Source organism: Cupressus sempervirens, chromosome 5 (genome assembly GCF_028749045.1).
Source record: "Cupressus sempervirens isolate cs-2001-9-10 chromosome 5, ASM2874904v1, whole genome shotgun sequence".
NCBI lineage: Eukaryota > Viridiplantae > Streptophyta > Pinopsida > Cupressales > Cupressaceae > Cupressus > Cupressus sempervirens.
The window spans coordinates 777,727,625-777,746,174 of NC_143122.1; positions in this window are offsets into that span (position 1 = coordinate 777,727,625).

Consider the following 18,550-nt stretch of genomic DNA (forward strand, 5'->3'; position numbering starts at 1 on the left):
TAAGAGATGTCCAGGTCTCTATGAGAGGATTAGAATTACTTAAGAAATGGTTTTCAGAATGAAAACTAGATACCCCTATGAGCAATGTCTAGGAATTTGACATTGAGAAATTAATAGTCCTTGTAGTTTTCTTTGATAGTGATCTACTGATTGATCTAGCTAAGAAGTATGATCCTATTATGAGGTGGGTAAAGAACCATGTTGGAGTAAATCTTTTTAATGTTTTCCTTGAATTGATTAGTGAAGTTTTCAATTTAAATCCTAATCATTCTATGCATGAGACAATTGATATGGATGACCTTCAGGCAAGGTATGATGCATAAAGAATATACTTAAGGATAGGGCCATTGCAAGAGCATGCTGCCAAGATTGGTACATTATCTATGATTACTGCCAGCACCCCAAAGCCATTAATGAGGAGACATTTCAATATTAAGGCTCAAGCATTATCTTTTTCTCTCTGCAAGATTTTTGGGATGGATGAATCAAAACAAATCCCAGGCTCAATTGTTCTTATTTGGCTCAAACTCTACAATTTAGGATGAGTACTATTCTTGATCTTGCCACTTTCCTTACATGAGAAATTCAAAATGGTTTGGTGGGGATATCACAAGGAGAAGTAAACAAACATTTTTGTTTGTACTCATTGCTTAAGCATGTATGTTTGTTCAAAGGAGTTACTTATTTCTCTAAGGGTATGGAGCTGGAAGTAACAAAGGATGGTGAAAGAAATCTAGTCCAATTATGGAGTGTTGACATGACTTCAGAGGCCAAAGATGCCAATTTTGTGATATTTGACAGATATTTTTCATTCAAGCTCAGATTGCTCTTAAGAGGAGATAGCCCTAAGATTCCACAATCACTTCTAGAGTTGGTCAAACCTAAGGACCATGCAAAAGGGCTTTTGGTTAGTCATAACTGGGGGGATATAATCCCATACAATGTCTCTATAGTGATTAGAGTGTATGGTTTCTTCAGAAAGCCTCATGTGCTACCTTTCCATGTACCTTTGAAATAGGGATAGTAGAATTATTATGGAAAATTGGGACTACTGATGAAAGAGATTTTCCCAAAAAAGGTACTTCCTTCTTGGTTGTTACTATAGTACATGATTTTGTTTTTGTGATAAAGGGATGGAAACACCTCAACTTATTTTTAGATAGATACAACATGGCAGAGTCCCATGCAAGATTTACTAATCCATAAGGATTTTATGATATTTTAAAAGAAAGGACAAAAGCTGCCCACATGACACAATAGGTGTATTTTCTTGAGGATGTTATAAGGAATATTTTCTCTTTACAAGAACAGGAAGTTAGGAAAGAAAAATGGATAGTGTTTAGTAAAGTGTTGAAATTCATCAATGCTTTTGACTCTTCCTATGATCCCTTGAAAGATAAAAAGTATTGGGCAACCAAAATGCAAGTCTTTATGAACAATTTTTCTATAATCATGCAAATAATGAATGAGAAAAAGGCTACATACATTAAAACCTATCCAGATAAGGTTGCAAAAGTACAAAGAAGAATAAGCAACAAAAACATAGTAGCTCTAGGCCAGTACACATTGTAGAAGAGGGCAGGATATATGATGGTGCAACATGTTCAATAAGCTCCTTCTTAGGAAAGACCAAGGCCAAATAGCCCATTTGCAGCTAGTGCCCCAAAGAGATAGAAGTTGGAGCAAGGATCTTCCTTCCATGGAGAACAATACTCCCCAAGCCAAACCCCAAGTCAAATAGATGATGAAGCATCTTTAAGGGAGAAACTAAGACAGATTGGTGGAGAAGGAGATGTCATTGTTACTACCACAAATTTGGAGAGTGAAGTACCTCAAGAGCCTCTTGCACCCTATTTGGACCTTACAATTGATGAATATCAAGGTAGGGAGATAGACCCAATTGTTGCTCAAGCTTCTGAGAAATTTATTAGTGATGAAAATTTTGTCAAATGTAGAGCTTTTGCACAATTTCTGTGGAGATTGAATATAGGAAATTTTTAAAAAACATGTGAAAAGATAAAAATAGAGCAACCTAATAAATCAGACTCTGTTACCAAGGAGGAGGTGAAATATAAGTTTTTGAATGATTTTACCTAGTTTATAGCTAAGTCCAGAAGGAAAATAGTTAAACAGGCAGGGGTCTTAATTTTGCCAAAGTGGGACATAGCTAATGCTATGATTTTTTATTCAATTAGAAAGGAGAAATATGTACAGTAAAAAATAGAGGAAGAAGTATTATAGGTCCACAGGGGAGTCAAATTTAGTGATGACCACCAAGCTCTAGTAATCTGGTCAATTGAAAAGACAGACACAACCAGAATGCATGAAATGTCCACTATAGAGCATACTAGTGCACTAACAGTATTTAGGGCTATTGAGGTTGGTAGCAAATAGATTTTTGGAATGGCTTTAGAAATGATGAAATTTGGCACTGTGGTGTCTAGATAGGAAGATGATAGGTTTGTGCAACTCAATGCTAAATTTGAGGAAGTTTTGAAAGCATATGAAGATGGGGTAAATAGATATAATCATTGAAAAACCAAGTATCTCAAATGGAGAAGCAACTTGGGAAAAGAAAAGTGGGAGAATCTAGTAGACCTACGGTTGTATATCCTCCCTAGCCACCTATTGAACCATTCAAATCAACTCCCATTACTGAGATACCAGACACCCCGAAAAGGCCTCAATTCTACACTACAAAAGATTTTGAAGAAGAAAAGAATAAGTTGTATGCATTGCATGTAGAGTTGAACAATTAGTATGAAGAGAAAATAAGGTAGGGTGTAATGTATTTAATAGATAGGATAGAATGGCCAACATTTTTTGATCAGTTGGCAAGGATTATAGCCATCAAGGATGAATTAAAAAGAGATGAAGTTAAATTGAGACCTCTTGCATAGAAGTGGATAGAAAGAAATAATGATATCACAGCTATGTGCATATCTATCATTAAATTTCCTTGTCATCAAATAGAGAAGATTTTTGAGTTGCTAACTAAATTGAAAGGTTTTGATGACAAATAGGATTCTGTTCATAAAAGATTGAAAATCTACTTTTTCAAGTATATAGTTGAAAGATTTGATTTATTTCCTAGTGCTCTAAAAACTATTGATAAAATAAAGGAAAAGGAAGAATGGAAAAAAGAGTTGGATGAGATATTTTTTCAAAGGATGAATAATGTCATAAATGAAACTGGGCATTTATTATGGAAAATAACTAATGAGGAGTTAGTCAAAGTACAATTATTCTATAGTGTCATCAGAAAAGATTTTGTTGATATATAGGCAATTGGAAATTCTTTAATAACTATATAAAGGGAGGTCCTAAATTTTGATTGGCCTGATGACATTTCCTACAATGAATGGAAGGAAAAATTCATGTCTATAGAGTAGATGGTAGAAGATAACATGGTAGAAGATGATACTGAAGTGATTGTTACCTTTATAGTCAATGATGAAGACAAAGAGAATCCCTAGGTTAAAGTGAATTTGCAGGTAACCGAAGATGACTCATCACTTTCAAGCCTAATAGCCACTTACTCTGAGGAATCAGAATGATAGAAGAATCAAATCATAGTGTTTTTGTTGTTCCAAGAGTTGTAATAGAAAAGGGGCCTACCAAAAGAATGTTTGATGTATAAGTTTTTCTGTTACACACATTTTTGTCTTTTTGTGACAGCTACATGTAAATATCTTTTATTTAGGATAGGTGTCAATTCTCTATGCATGAAGCTTGTTGCATCTTACATTATATAAGTGAGATTCTAGGGCTAGAGAATGCTCCAATTTCTAATGCATTTTTAGTTTTATACTTAGAATTTTTTCGGTCCAGTCTTTGAAGCAAACTTTATGATGTATCTTCTCTGCAAATTTTCTAAGAATACATTAATATGGAGTGATCTTTGTGTTTCTTTCTAAGTTCATTCTGAGTTTACTACAATTGTATAAAATTTTCAAGGAAAATTAATACAAATTTTGAGTTGTCCCCATATCAGTTCTTATTGAATTTTGTCTCCTTTGTTGTTACTTGGTTATTGTGAGATTGTATGAGTAAAGCTTGTTCAATTGAGTGCAATTCATTTAGGTTGTATGTCAATTCATTACTGCTATTAATTCAATGAATTAAATAAAGGCTTTGATGAATTTGATGGGATGGCTAAGGTAATAGAAAGGATGTCTATATGAATAAACTCCAATAAGAATTTCTGATAATATTTGTTGTAAGGCAACAAATCAAATCCATAAAATTACAGTAGACTTCGAGTCCCAATGGAATAGGCACTAATCTTATTAATTTAGTCTGCAGATAGATATCATGAATAAGCATCCGATTTAAAATCATAATCAACTTTATTTTAATTTTCTTGAAGATTTTCAAAGATGGTCAGCACTTGTTTGCATGAAATGTTTTAGCCTTAGTTAGCCACTATTGTTGGGGATACTTGCAAATCTATAGAAGAATTGTGACCAAATCTACTATGTGGGATGTATTTTATCTTTAAAATGTCAAAATTATGCATGTGTCTAAGGATATAAGATGAGAATTAGAATGAAACTAAAATAATTCGCATACAATAGCTTCCAGCCCGAATCTTCCCCTAGGTATACCCACCTTGGTTTTACAGAGCCTAAAGAGTAGAAAACCATCTTTGGTTTTGTTGAAGTTGGGTCCAAATGGTTTGGACATGTAATTGTTAATAGGAATTGGCTAATCCTTAGGTTGTGTGTGTAATATCAATGTGGTATTGAGCATTTTGTGGTTCAATAGTTTCAAAACATCAATAATTCCTTCATTATCTGAATCCAATGGTCATCCTTCAATGCCTCATCTACAATTTTTGGTTCAACTCGAGAAATCAAACATATTCTTCATAAACTATGTTTCTTGTCAAAACTACCTTTCCTTTGTTATCAATAATCTAATTTGCATAGTGGTTCTTTGTCAAATTCCTATTCAGTGTAGGAATCACTATTTCAACTCTTACTTGTTCTCTAGGTTTAGATCTTGGTTGTTTTGTACGTTGAAAAATATGAACATCATTCTACACATTATTATTAGTCTCAAAGAACTCTTCAAAAAGTGTAGGATTTTCTTCTTCTTCATTAGAAATATAATCCAACATTCTCTCGTTAACTCCAAATATTTCATCAACTTTTACATTTGCACACTCAACAATAGTAAAAGTTATTTGATTAAAACATATATAATCTTTTATTTTCAATAAAAAACCAAGGAAAATACATTCATTGCTTCTTGCATAAAAATTACCAATATCATCATCTCTCTCTATGTAACAATTATTTCTAAAACTTTTGAAATACTTTACTAAGGATGTATAACCAAACCATAATCCATAGGGGGTCCTTTTTTACACTTTTTGATCTACACTCTGTTCATTGTGTATACTTCCATATTTGCTTCTCTCCAAAATGTCTTGGATACATCATTCTCAAACATCATGCTCTTGTTGCTTCTTTTGTGGACATGTTTCTTATTTTAGAAATCCTATTTTGTCAAGTGTCTTAGGTGCTGAAAATTGTCTCTTCATGCCATTTCCTTCAAAAAAGGTGTTAAAATATCTTTAGATAAACTACCCATCTCTATCTAATCTTCAACATCTTATCTGTACTCCTGATTCATTCTCAACTCTATTTTTCAATAACTTAAACTTTTCAAATGCCTTGATCTTTTCTTTATGAAATGTTACCCACATCATTCTAGTGAAATCATCAACAAAAATCATAAAGTATCTTTCACCATAGAATCATCTTCTTGTGGTAGAACCACTCAAATCTATATGAACTATCTCCAATTTCGATGCATTAGTGAACTTCTTGATAGGAAAGTAATCTTTCTTCTATTTTTCCATAACACATTCTTTGCACACAACATTAGTAGGATTCACAATTCTAGGTAAATATCTAACAAGAAATGTACTACTAGCCTTCACAATATTATCAAAGTTTATATGATAGAATCTTCTATTCCATAACCAACCATTATCCACCTTTGCAACCAAACAATTCATATCTATAGGGTTTAATTGATAAACATTACCTCTAGACCTTGCACTAGTGCCAATTAACTTACCATCTTTATCCTTGATAATGCATGTCTTCGCCATGAGTTACAATTGATAACCATTATCAACCAACTATCCAACACCAATAGGCTTACTTTAATCCATCAACCAAATAGACATCATCAATGTTAGTCTTTCCACTAAGAGTAATAAATCATATTCCTTTGATATGAAAAGATATATTACTACAAACTCTAACAATTCCTCCATCATGATTACAAAACTTAACAAACTTATTTTGGTATCCTTTCATATTGTGTGAACACCACTATCTACGATCCAATCAGTTATCTTTTCAACTTGTGAATCTAGGACTTTCTCTTCTTTGACTTCTTTTTTAGGATTTTCTTCTTTTATAGCTACAAATACTAATTCATTATCACTTTTACTCTAAAGTCTTCCGTTGGACTCATTATCTTCATTTGCATACAAATGATCATTAGGCCTTTTATACTTGAAATTCTTCTTGTGCATTTTCTCTCTTTTTGGGGACTTAGAAGGAAAATGATCAAATTCATTACAAGTCCAACATATAAAAATTCTCTTACCATTTTGTTTTCTTCTTACAAGAAGGGATATTCCTTCTTCAATTCTTGTATCCTCCTTAGATCTAGATCAGCTACTGCTAGCATAGTCTCCACTAATGCTTGGAATTCTTGACAAGGAAGGGTGATCACTTAATACATGAAAGGTTGTTTCCACTCTTGGTAATTCTCCATATTTATTTAAGCTCACTTCTTCTTCTTCCAATCTTCCAAGAAGATTCTTTCTATCACAAAATCTTGCACCCTTGTCCAATTTTTTACCTAAAGACAACCTTGTGAGACATGGAAACAACCTCCAAGCTATGGGACTTGAACTATCAGACCAAGTCTCTCAAGAAGTTTGGCTTTCTTTACTAACAAGATGCACCTAACTACTCTTAGAGAGGAAAAAGGAAAAAGGAATGCATAGAGCATTAACCTAATCTATCAGGTAAGAAGGTGATACACCAAAATAGAGTGTTCAAACCAATCTCTACCCATACATGTACACTTAAACTATAATGATACCCAAGATATATAGGTTTAGATTTGCTTAGATTCAACAACCATGTGTAGGCCAGACAACCTAAATGAATAACACAAGGAAGAAGAGAGTTTCACTTATGTATTATTCACAAGTCAAAAGAGATTCAATCATACAAGTTGCACATAGTCAAAGACATTGAAGAGAGGAAAATAGATCTTTCTCAGTACATCAATGGCTAAAAGAGATAAGACAGACTGTCATTAGGTCCAAAGACAAAGGGATTTTATACTAAATTATAGAGCAATGTCAAATAAATAGAGAAGAGTCGATCCCTACAAAATTCACAAATCTACCTTTATAGCTTAGGCATAACTGAGATATTTTTTCCTAAAAGGTTACTCTACAACCACTACATCCAACTACTATTACAAAATGTGGAAACCATGTAATCATGTACAAATCTAGATGCTAGAAATTCATTCATCTACAAAATGAGGCTTCGAGATGTTTGGAAAATGGTGATCATTAACCTATGACTAAGTGGATGGATCAATTGGTGGTGCTAGAGTGCTCTTTTGTATTTAATCAAGCCTAAGAATTGATCAAAGGAGATCTAGAATCCTAAGAATTGATCAAAGGAGATCTAGAATATCAGATTCACCATCAAATCAACCATATTCATTGATTAAATGGAGTCAATTCCTCAAGCCTTGCCATGTGGAGCAATAATTCTTTATCATTTCACCTGCCAGCTTTCAACCTTATGTTTTAAGTTTGACCCGTGCCTCCCCTTATTCATAGCTTCACCACCACCTTTCTTTACTAAAAAATTTTTCTTCCAAGACCATGACCAACAGTACATCACTACTTTACAACTCAACATCACTTTATCTTTCAAACTACTACGACCTTATGAAACTAGGATCCTGACTACTCGCAACATCACCGGTATTATCCGTGATTCATATTTTAACCTTGTGACCAAGTGAAACAAAGGAAATCACTTGATCACAACCCTAACTATAGTTCTCTTTCAAAATGTTGTGATAATATGCTAGCCATAGATTTGAAAGATCTAACACTGCAAAATGTATCTCTAAAATATTGAAGACTTTGCCTTTATCGCACTCTCGCAACTTAAACCATGGTCTATCTAAATAACGTTAGGATCAAGTGAAACAATGGATGTCACACTTTTGGGACCCTGACCCTAGTTGAGCCAACTAACTCTGTAATGATGCAAATATAATGCCATCACATCTTCGCCACTTGAACTCCAGTTAAGGCTTAATCCACCATGACTGTGCATACTAAAGGATGACTACACAATCACAACTTGAAATAGTTCAAAGGCATAACAAGAAAATAAGGCCGCAAGACTTAGGATAAAATGATATGGCCAAAGTTGTAAATGGATCATTAGATAATATCTGATCATTTGAATATTTTGAAATGATACGACTATTGGGCATGTTTGATAGGCAAAATTAGTATTTGGTAGGAGGGAAAATATGGCTAACAATTTTGGTGTCTCAGAGGGAATGCAAGCCTACTATGCATGGACCAATATCTTGTGCATCTATTGGGCAATAAAGTCATAGAAATCAAAAAAATCTGCCCAATAAAACCTCAAAACTTCTCTCCTGCAACTGAAAAATAGGAACCAAAAATCTCTTTTGCAGTAGAACATGTACTCGTTAACTTCTTGGAAAAGAAGAAAGAATAAGAAAAAAACTAACTATACACATGAAACATTATTTTTATTAGAAATATGGCTTGAGATATCTTCCATTGACTTGAATAGGAAAGCCTTCTCCATCAAGCCTACTCAACTAAAAATCATCAGCCTATTTGCAACTGATAATCACATAAGGGCCACTTATAGTGCATCAAATTTTGAGTGCCTCCCTAATTTTTCTCTATATGTATCCCACTTTAGCACAAGGTCACCTTCTTTGAGTGGTTTGAAATTAGCCTTCATATAAAAGTTCTTCTTTATTGGTTGTTGGTGAGCTTCCAAGGTTTGCATGGCCTGATTTCTTTTTTCTTCTAGCTCCATCAACTCTGCTATTCTTATATACATAGCATCATTTTCAATCAATTTCAATTGATGAGCTAATTCTAGGGATGGAAACTCCAATGAGATAGGAATTCTTGCATCCCTACCATATACCAACATAAAAGGTGAGTTTCCAATAGCCCTTTTAGGTGTTATTCTATCAGCCCAAAGAGTAGTTCTTAATTTCTAATGGCAACACCTTTGATTATCTTCAATAACCCTCTTAATGATTCTAATCAAATTCTTATTGGAGTACTCAACCAATCCATTACCTTGGGGGTAGCAATTATAAGTGTTCAAGTATATGTCATGATCTATTGCCCATGCAAAAATATGAGCTCCTACAAATGATTTTTTATTATCTAAAATCATGGTGGAAGGAGCTCCAAGCCTTGTAACAATTCTATCTAAGAAGTCAACAACTAAATTTTGAGTAGCATCTTTTAATGGAATTTCCTTTTTCTACCTAGTAAAGTAATTTGTAGTAGTTAGAATCCATTTATGACTAGAACTAGGAGGATTGATAGAACCTATGAAATTTAATCCCCACTAAGAAAGGGGTTGATCAACTTGGATAAGATGAAGTGGAAGGGCTGCCAGTCTTTTCTTACCTAAAAGGAAAGTACATTTTTCACATTTTTTGACATGTCTATGGTAATCATGGAACAAGGATGGCTAGTAGTATACTACCCTCATTATCTTCATAGCAGTTGTTCTTGATGAAATGTGGCCACCATTAGGGTCATCATGAAGCTCCTTAATCATTCTATCAGCCTGATCTGTATCAATGCATCTTAACAAAGCTCCATTAAAGTCCTTCCTAAAAAGAACACCATCAACAATTGCATTGGAAATGGAATGCAATCTGAACTATCTTCTTTTTTCCCTATCTAATCCCTAAGGATATCCATTTCTTGAGAAGAAGGTCATTGTGTCATTTACCCAATTCCTTAGATTCTCATCTCTTGCATCCTATTGTTCTATTAATACCATAGCAACTTCTGCATCAGATTCATAAGATGAGATTATCTTCTTACACAGTCCTTTCCCTCTTACCAACTTGGTGATCTAGATGTCCACATATACTCCATCACTTTAGTGATCCATTTTACTCTTTTCTCACTAATATCCTTGCTCAAAAGGAAATCATTCACACCAGCATAAGGCACAAACAAATGAAATTTGTTGTGAGATGGAAAGTGCCTAAACTTCTTCAAATCTCTTATGACTAAAAGAGCTTGCTTCTCCACATAACTATACTTATCTTCATACTCCTCAAGCCCTTCATTGAAGAAATCTATGTGCTACTCTTCATTCTTGTTATTTGATTGAGTTAAGACAAGAGAAATACTTGACTCACCTCCTAAGGTATACAGAATGAAAATCCTTCTCAAAATTTAATTTGATGACAGTAGGGGTTGCGTCTATGGCTACTTTGATCTCTTTGAAACATTCTTTCCCTTTCTTGGTCCACGAAAAGACCATATTATTTTTTAGCATAACTATAAGAGGTTTCACCATAGTAGCTAAATTAGGAATGAATCTTCTCACAAAATTAATCTTACTATTGAGGTTTTCACAATTCATGCCCCATTTCACCTAGAAATGGGGACCCCCTACTTTATTTTCTATCTTTGTTGTATCCCTAGTTTGGGGTCCAGATCCTTTTTAGGGTTTTATCTAGTGTTTTTTGAGCCAATCCAAGGCCGTGTTCAAAAAAAAGATTATGAAAATCATCTAAGAGGCTAAGTTTTTATTTGCAAAGAGAAAAGGTGCACTTGTGCACCTCCCTAGGTGCGCTAGTGCACTAAGGACCCATAGAGAAGACATCACCCTTAGTGATGCACAATAGCACAGCTGTGCAACACCAAGAGGTGTGTGGTACTCAAGTCTATAAAACCCATGGGACCCCCTCTCCCTTCATTATTTTCATTCTCCAAGCATCTTCGACCACACCTACGTAGCTGACCAGGTGTGGCATCGTGCCTCCATCCTTGCTCTTTCCTCCCACCTACATCATACAAAATTAAACAACCACTAAGTAGGTGTAAAAAATCCAAAAATCTTTTTAAAAAATAACAAAACACTAATCTAAGGTGCACTATTGTACACCCTTAAATAAAGATTCCCTTTTTGCACCATGTATCATAGGGTGTGCATTAACACACCCCATGAGGTGCACTAATACACACCCCATATACTAATGTTTAAAAAAGGATTATATGCACCTAGCACACCTCGGAGGTGCCCTAGGTGTGCATTTTTTTGCATTCTAGGGGTAAAATTAGGTTTTTTAGATGTTTTCAAGTAATCAAATTTTTGGGTTCTATTCATGTCAATATTAGGGTTAGTTTTTATTGATTTTTCTTTGACTCTGTACTAATAGACATTATTTTTGTACAGATTCAATGGTTTCTTCATCATCTTCCCTTGCTGCAAAGATGGTCCCAAACCCGTAGTGTTCAAGTTTCAAGGTGTGCCAATCAAGTCATTCTTCCAAGATGATTATTTAGAGATCCAGGACACTAAATTGGGTCATAATGATTTAAGCATATTCCTAGAAAACTATTAGAAATTTCTCCAATTATATCTACTTTGATTCAATTAGGACTTTTTAACATAGCATCACATCCAATATTAGTGCAATCCTCATAATTGATTATGACACTTGTAGAAAACTATGTTCTTGAAGAAAGGGTTGTGAAGAGCATAACTAGAGAGATCATCCTAGATCTCTGACCCAATAACATAGAGAAAGTTATCCATCTTTGGAGGGTGGATCAATTCATTAGATTAACTTATCACCAAGCAGAAAGATGGTATAGGGAATATGTTGAGAAAGCTTTTGAAATCATTTAGTCCTTGTACCTTATTGAGAAGACTCCTCCAAGCCATAAAGTAGGAAAAGTCAACATGAAAAGAGGTTATATGAAGGAAGATATTGGATATTTAATCATACTCTTGAGTAGAGTCATGGGGTTGCCAACATCAGGGCACTTGAAATATGGATGGTGCATTTTATTGAGACTGTCAAGATGATGAAAATGTCAATTGATTGGGCTTCCATTATCAGTGAGAACTTGGGTGAGTAGTTGGTGGCAGTTAAGAATAACTATAAGTTCTATATGACATCATATTTGGTATACTAATTAGTTGCAAGGGCATTGGATTACCTTGGGCTCTACAAAAAGGGTAGCATGCAAGATGCAAATGCATGGCCCTATATATTATATCCTTAGCTAGTGAAAAATAAGCTTCTTGAGCATAGCAAGCAATACAGAATAGTGAATGATGCATTTATATTTGCAATAATCCAATTCATTGAAGGGGATTATGCAAAGAGGATGTTAGAGGAGGCAACAACTAAGATATCAGAGGTTGGAGTCTACTACATCCAATTTTTACCATTCACATATTTGAGGGTAGCAGGTACAACTATCAACACTAAGAAGCTCCATAGGTATCCTAGTTATAGACCCATTCTATTGGAGATTGCTCAAAAACTCTTTTTTGCATATGATAGAGTCAGGAAGTAACATAAAATAACATGGGTATGACCTATAACTATAGCACCTTTACATGTGGTTTGAAGACATGACATTCCAACTTTTGAGCCTAAATGGGATTAATATCCCTTAGAAGAATACAATTATCCTCAGCCCTATTTTGATAACATTGGAAGGGTACAATATTTGGCTGGCAAGACATATCAGCATGAAGATGCAATTGAAGATCATTGGATGATCACAATAGATGACTATGATGTCTGTATAAGGGATTATTGTAGGATGAATCTCTATCATGTAGGTAGTGCTTTGAAGATAAAGATTTCTTTGAAAGTAGCACAATAGGATATAGAGGATCTTATCAATCCATTGTTCAATAGGGACCTATCATGAATGTTGAGGTTGATAAGGAAAAATTATTAGACATTAATCACAGAGCTAGGCATGTCATCAAATTGACAAAGAATTGAATCAAGAGATCTTTTAACCTTGATCCAATTACTCAAGCGATAGTCTTCCACAAGCTTGACCAGAAAGAGGTTGAGGAGCTAAGGTCACATTGCCTACATGTATAGCTTAGTCACTAGTGAGACCAAAAATAGTGCAACAACTTGATAGACTAGTTGGATGTTATCAGGTTCAAAAGGGTAAAGGTAAGAGGAAGAGAACTTCTAATCAACAAGTTGAGCTAGAAGAGGAAGCAACTCAAGAACCTCCATAGCCAAGAGAAGAAAATGTACAAGGGTCAAAGAATGTGGAAGTCACACAAGCCCAAGAGAATCCTTAAGTAGCACCAGCTAAACAAGGCCAAGGAGAACTTGAAGTAGAAGTACAAGAGGTACCCCTGATTCAACAACATGTAAAAGCCTCCCCTTCTGCTCCTAAGAGAAGAAAGATTAAGACTCTAGTCAAGGGGAGGCAAAATGTCATTAGGAAAGGGATTGCTTTCCCATCAGTCCCTAAAGCTATCCTAGAAGAAGAGGAAGAAGAGGATGATGAGGATGAATAGGATAACTTAACTTTGAACTAGAGGAGTCATCTTACAAGAGCCACATAATTAGAATGGAGAAGAAGTTCCACAATTACACTATCATCCATTCCTAAGCAACCCATTTAGTCTGCAACCTCTAAGGATGAAATGCAACAATGGATAGATGAGCAAGATGTTGCAAGCACTAATGTCTTTTATATGTCAGATTTTAATTTTGTGCTTATCGGTACTAAATTGGTTGGGGATAAAATCAGAGATACTCCAACCAATAAACCTCAAAAGGAGGATTGGAGTTAGTTGTCATCTAAGCCACAAGGACTTAAAGTAGCCCTACCATCACTTGTTAATGTTAAGTTTTGTGTAAATAAGGGATCAACTACCCCTCTTCCTCCAAATATTGAAGGAGAATAGGTTCAAGCAAAACAAGAGGAAGAACCACAACCAACATCCATCAATGAAGTGTCAAAGGAAGGGAAAATAAGTGAGCAACCTCATAAAACTTCCCAAGACATAGAGGTGAGAACTATGGATTCCATAGATATAGAGGCTCCTAGTGTGGATCCCTCATAGAAGGAGAGGACTCTAGAAAGGAGGGATAAAGGGAGGAACATAGCAGAGAAAAATCCTTCATCCTCCAAATGTAAATCCCTGATAGAGCATGTACCAAGATGGCTAAGAAAAGAGATCATTAGAAACAAAAGGCAATAATTCACCACTGAGGAAGAGGATAGGATGGAATTAATTAAAATCCTAAGGAAACCTAAGTCATGACCAAAGGATGCATGAGCATTAACCTTCATCATGAGTGATCAAAACCAAAACTTATTTTCTTACATAGCAATGCCTCCTCTGAATATAAATGTTGAAGAATTGATTCCAAGAGATTATCAAATCAAGGAGTTGATGCTTGGGAAACCTACATTGGATACCACTAAGCTAATGGTCACAATGAAAATTAAAGAAGTGTTTAGAAACTTGGAACAAGATGGGGCAGAAATGATTCTCTACTTGGAATAGGATGGGGTAGAACTGATAACACTTCAAAGACAAAATGAGATTCTAAAAGGCTATCTAAGAAAAGTTGTTGGTCCCTTAGATACTGCAAATCCTAAGGAAACCTTGAAAGTTAGATCCATTTTAAAAAAAATTTCAGCAATGGTAAGAAACTTTTGAGGAGAAAGGTGTACAAATTATATAGGAAAATCTCAAGTTGCTACACCATATGCAAGATAATATGGATAGGCTAGTGGCCATTTTGAATCAAGATTTTGGTTTGATGGATGAAGTACATACCTAAGGCAAAGGTATCAGATGTTAATTGAAGTATATAGAGTGGAAGAGTTAGATAAAATTGATGATTGGATAGAGAAGATTGTGGATGGAAATAAAGTAATGGAAATATTAGACATAGAGATTCACAAGCTCAAGGATCAAACCCAAGAGTGAATTTTGGAGGCAAAGAGGCATTATAGTGATGTGTGCTTAGACATTTTTGAAGATGATTCTAGGGATAAGTTAATACCAATAGAGGTATTAGTTGAGAAATTTTAGAAAAAATTTGAGGAAGCTTCTAATGATGATGACATCAAGCAAGCATTTAGAATGGAAGAAGCATTATTAGGTTTGGATGCGAAGCTTGTAGATTTTGCAAAGACTTGCATTAAGGTGAGCAACTATAGGTAGAAAGTCAAGGACAAGTATAGGGCCTTAGTTTTTTCGGATGCAACTCAAGTCACCGAGATCACTGAGAAATTCAAGGGCAAATACCTAGACAAAGCTCTGGTATAAAGGGGAACAAAAGCTAGAAGCCAAAATTTTAATTTTGACATTTCATAAAATTTTGCATTTTTTGAACATATTTTTGAGGTGCCCAGTTGCACCAGGTGCAATTTTTTAGTGGTTTTATTAAATATTTTGAAGAATTTAGAGGTGTGTTGAGAGTTAGCTGCTAGTTCTAAATTTAGAACTTTCCATGCATCAGAAATGCATTCTGACAGCAGCTTAACTCCTACTAATGCCTAGTGAAGATGGAGCTTCTAGTTTTGGCTCTTCTAGACACTTCCCATCATCTAATGGCTTTCTCTTTCTTATTTTAATTGTTTTAAGACATGTAAAGGATCATGCATCCAATTAATGATATAAATGTGGATGGAGTCCTACTAAGCACCAGTCAGTTAGTCAAGTTGTACATAAATAGATTTGTTTTATCAGTTTAAAAGAATATGATTGCATAATGATATCTCTCACTCTCAACACAAATAGAGGAGAAGATTTCTTATAAATTCAAGAATGTAATATGTATTCTAAGATGTCATTATTTTGGTGTAATAATATATGCTATTGGTGCTCACATTTGGAGTGTAGTGATTCTTTCCTAAGTGTGTTATATTCCATGAATGTATGTTCATGAAGTGTAATTGAGCCAATTGTTTTATTACATTGTTCTGGTTGTGCGATCTTTTAATTCTGGTGTTTGCTACTAGTCTAAAAATTTCACTAACCTAATTAGTTTGAGAAGAGATCATCATATTGTTCTGCCATATCTTTTCGTCTCACATGAGCGCACTTTCTATGGCCTTGCAATCTGATGAAAAGTGAAACATCTTATGGTTAGTGAACTCTCATCGATGATTACATCAATGGAATTAAGGAAGTGCTACTCCTATTTTCACTAGTTACCCACCAATATTTTTCAAAAGTTAACTCATAGATGCATTATTTTCATGGCTTATGTCTATTAGGATTTTACTTTCATGTTATTTTAAGCGTAAAATTCTTGTTACCCTTTCATTGCTATTTTATTTACTAACCCCTTGGTTAAATTAGGAATTCATATAGTTGCATTGTAAGATTTCATTCATTCAAAAAATAGAAAACAAAACAAAAAATTCCTTTTGTGTGTTTTATTATTTTGAAATAACAAGCTAGTTCAAAATCTTACCTGAATTGTTTAACAAACCAGCAAGGGCCTCTTTGTGAACACTCACATTTATCTTCAACTAAGCAGATTTTAGTAGGTCGCAAGATTGCCCAAAATCTTGAAGTTGATCCCAGATTAACTTTTCAAGAGAGGAGTTTGAAAGGATTCCTGTCATCAGGCATCATGAAAAATGATAGCTCAATAGAAGTGGTGCTAGAAGGAGGGCCCCTTAACATTTAGAATAGAAGAAAAAATTTGCAAACTTCAAAATTCTGTATTTTTTTCCATGTTCAAAAAATTTACTGAGCTTCCGAGCTTCCAAGGTGTGCTAGGTGTGTAGGTGCACCAAGTGCATAGGTGTGCTAGCTTCCAAGGTGTGCCTTATTTTGTGAGAACGTGTACTTCTATAGAGGTGCACTTTTTCCAAAATTGATGCAATCTAGAGGATCTTGATCTAGAATCCCCATTTCAACAAGCTTTAAGGTCTTCACCAAGTGGACACGAGTTCCTAAAACTTAGCCATTTTCACAAGCCCCATAGTGACAAAGGAATACCTCAGATTCTACCACTTCCATTCAACATTTCATTATCTTATTTAGTTCCACCTCCTCAACAACCACTAGTTATTCCACCAAATCCTCCAATGTCCTTTCTTGCAAATGTTGTAGACTCACCAATCAACATGATAGGTGTACTCAATGATCTTCCTAGGAATCTCGAGAAGTTTTTCCCAAGGTTCATCAATGGAGAGGCACGAACTACTGAAGATCACATCAAGGTATTCAAGGAAATTTGCAATCGACAAAAGATTGCTAACAAGAATGTGATTCTTCATTTATTCCCCTACTCTTTGGGGGAAGTTGCCTTTAATTAGTACATTAATTTACCACCTAGATGTACTAGAGAGTGGGATACTTTTGACAAATTATTCTTGGAATAATTTAAAACCTTCATCAACCTAGGTATGATACATCAACATTTCATATCAATAAAAAGGGATGTAGTTGAGATGGTTTTGTGCTTCAATCATCGCTTTCATATGGCATACTACAAGTTAGAATCTCCAGAAACTATACCAATTGAAGCTATTTTTTAGATTTATCTAAATGCTATGGACCATCTTATTACTATTTGTCTAAGAAGACTTCCTATAGCAAATATTTACACATTGGAAAAAATCTTCACAGAATTGATTACCTTCACTAAGCAAGCCAATCCTAATGGAGGAGGATTGATGCTTCTAGCTCAAGGTGTTACAACAATGACAACATATCATATTGAAGCACCTATGATTCCTACCCAATTCATACCTATGATCCCAATTCCATTATAGTAGGCACCTGCTCCATGAAACCCCACTTTAACATATCTAGGGTATGAACCTCCAAAAGCTACTTTGTTTGAGCAAAAGGAAATGGCTTTTTTTGAGGCAAATAATAATTTTACCTTTGAGTTTGGTCAAATGAAGAAGACCATGTCACAAATGAACAGTGAAATGAATTGATCAAGGTTTTCACAAGGATAGAATAACAACTTCCAAATAAATAATGTTGGTCCTTACAACAACAATTATGGTCATAACTATAATAAGAATTTTTAGTGGGAACAATAATGCTAGAAAGAACAATGCAAGAAACAATAATTGAGGAAACAATTTCAATCCTCCTAATCGTAAAAATGGCTTGCAAAGACAAAATCAACAATGGAACACTTGTCTAAATAATCAAAGTATTCCTGTAGCTAACAATAACAATAGTATTCAGTACGTGGATGTCAATTAGTATGACAATGGTTAAAACACATCTAACAATGATGGTTCATATAACAATGGAAACCAAGAGATGTATCATAATTCATAAGTGAATGAAAAAGTCCCTCCTATAAAATTCAATGCTATGCTACTAGAATCTTATGATTTTACATAGAACATGCAGGCAGAACAATTGGCCAATGAAGAATTCTCTTTTCCATTTAGTTAGGA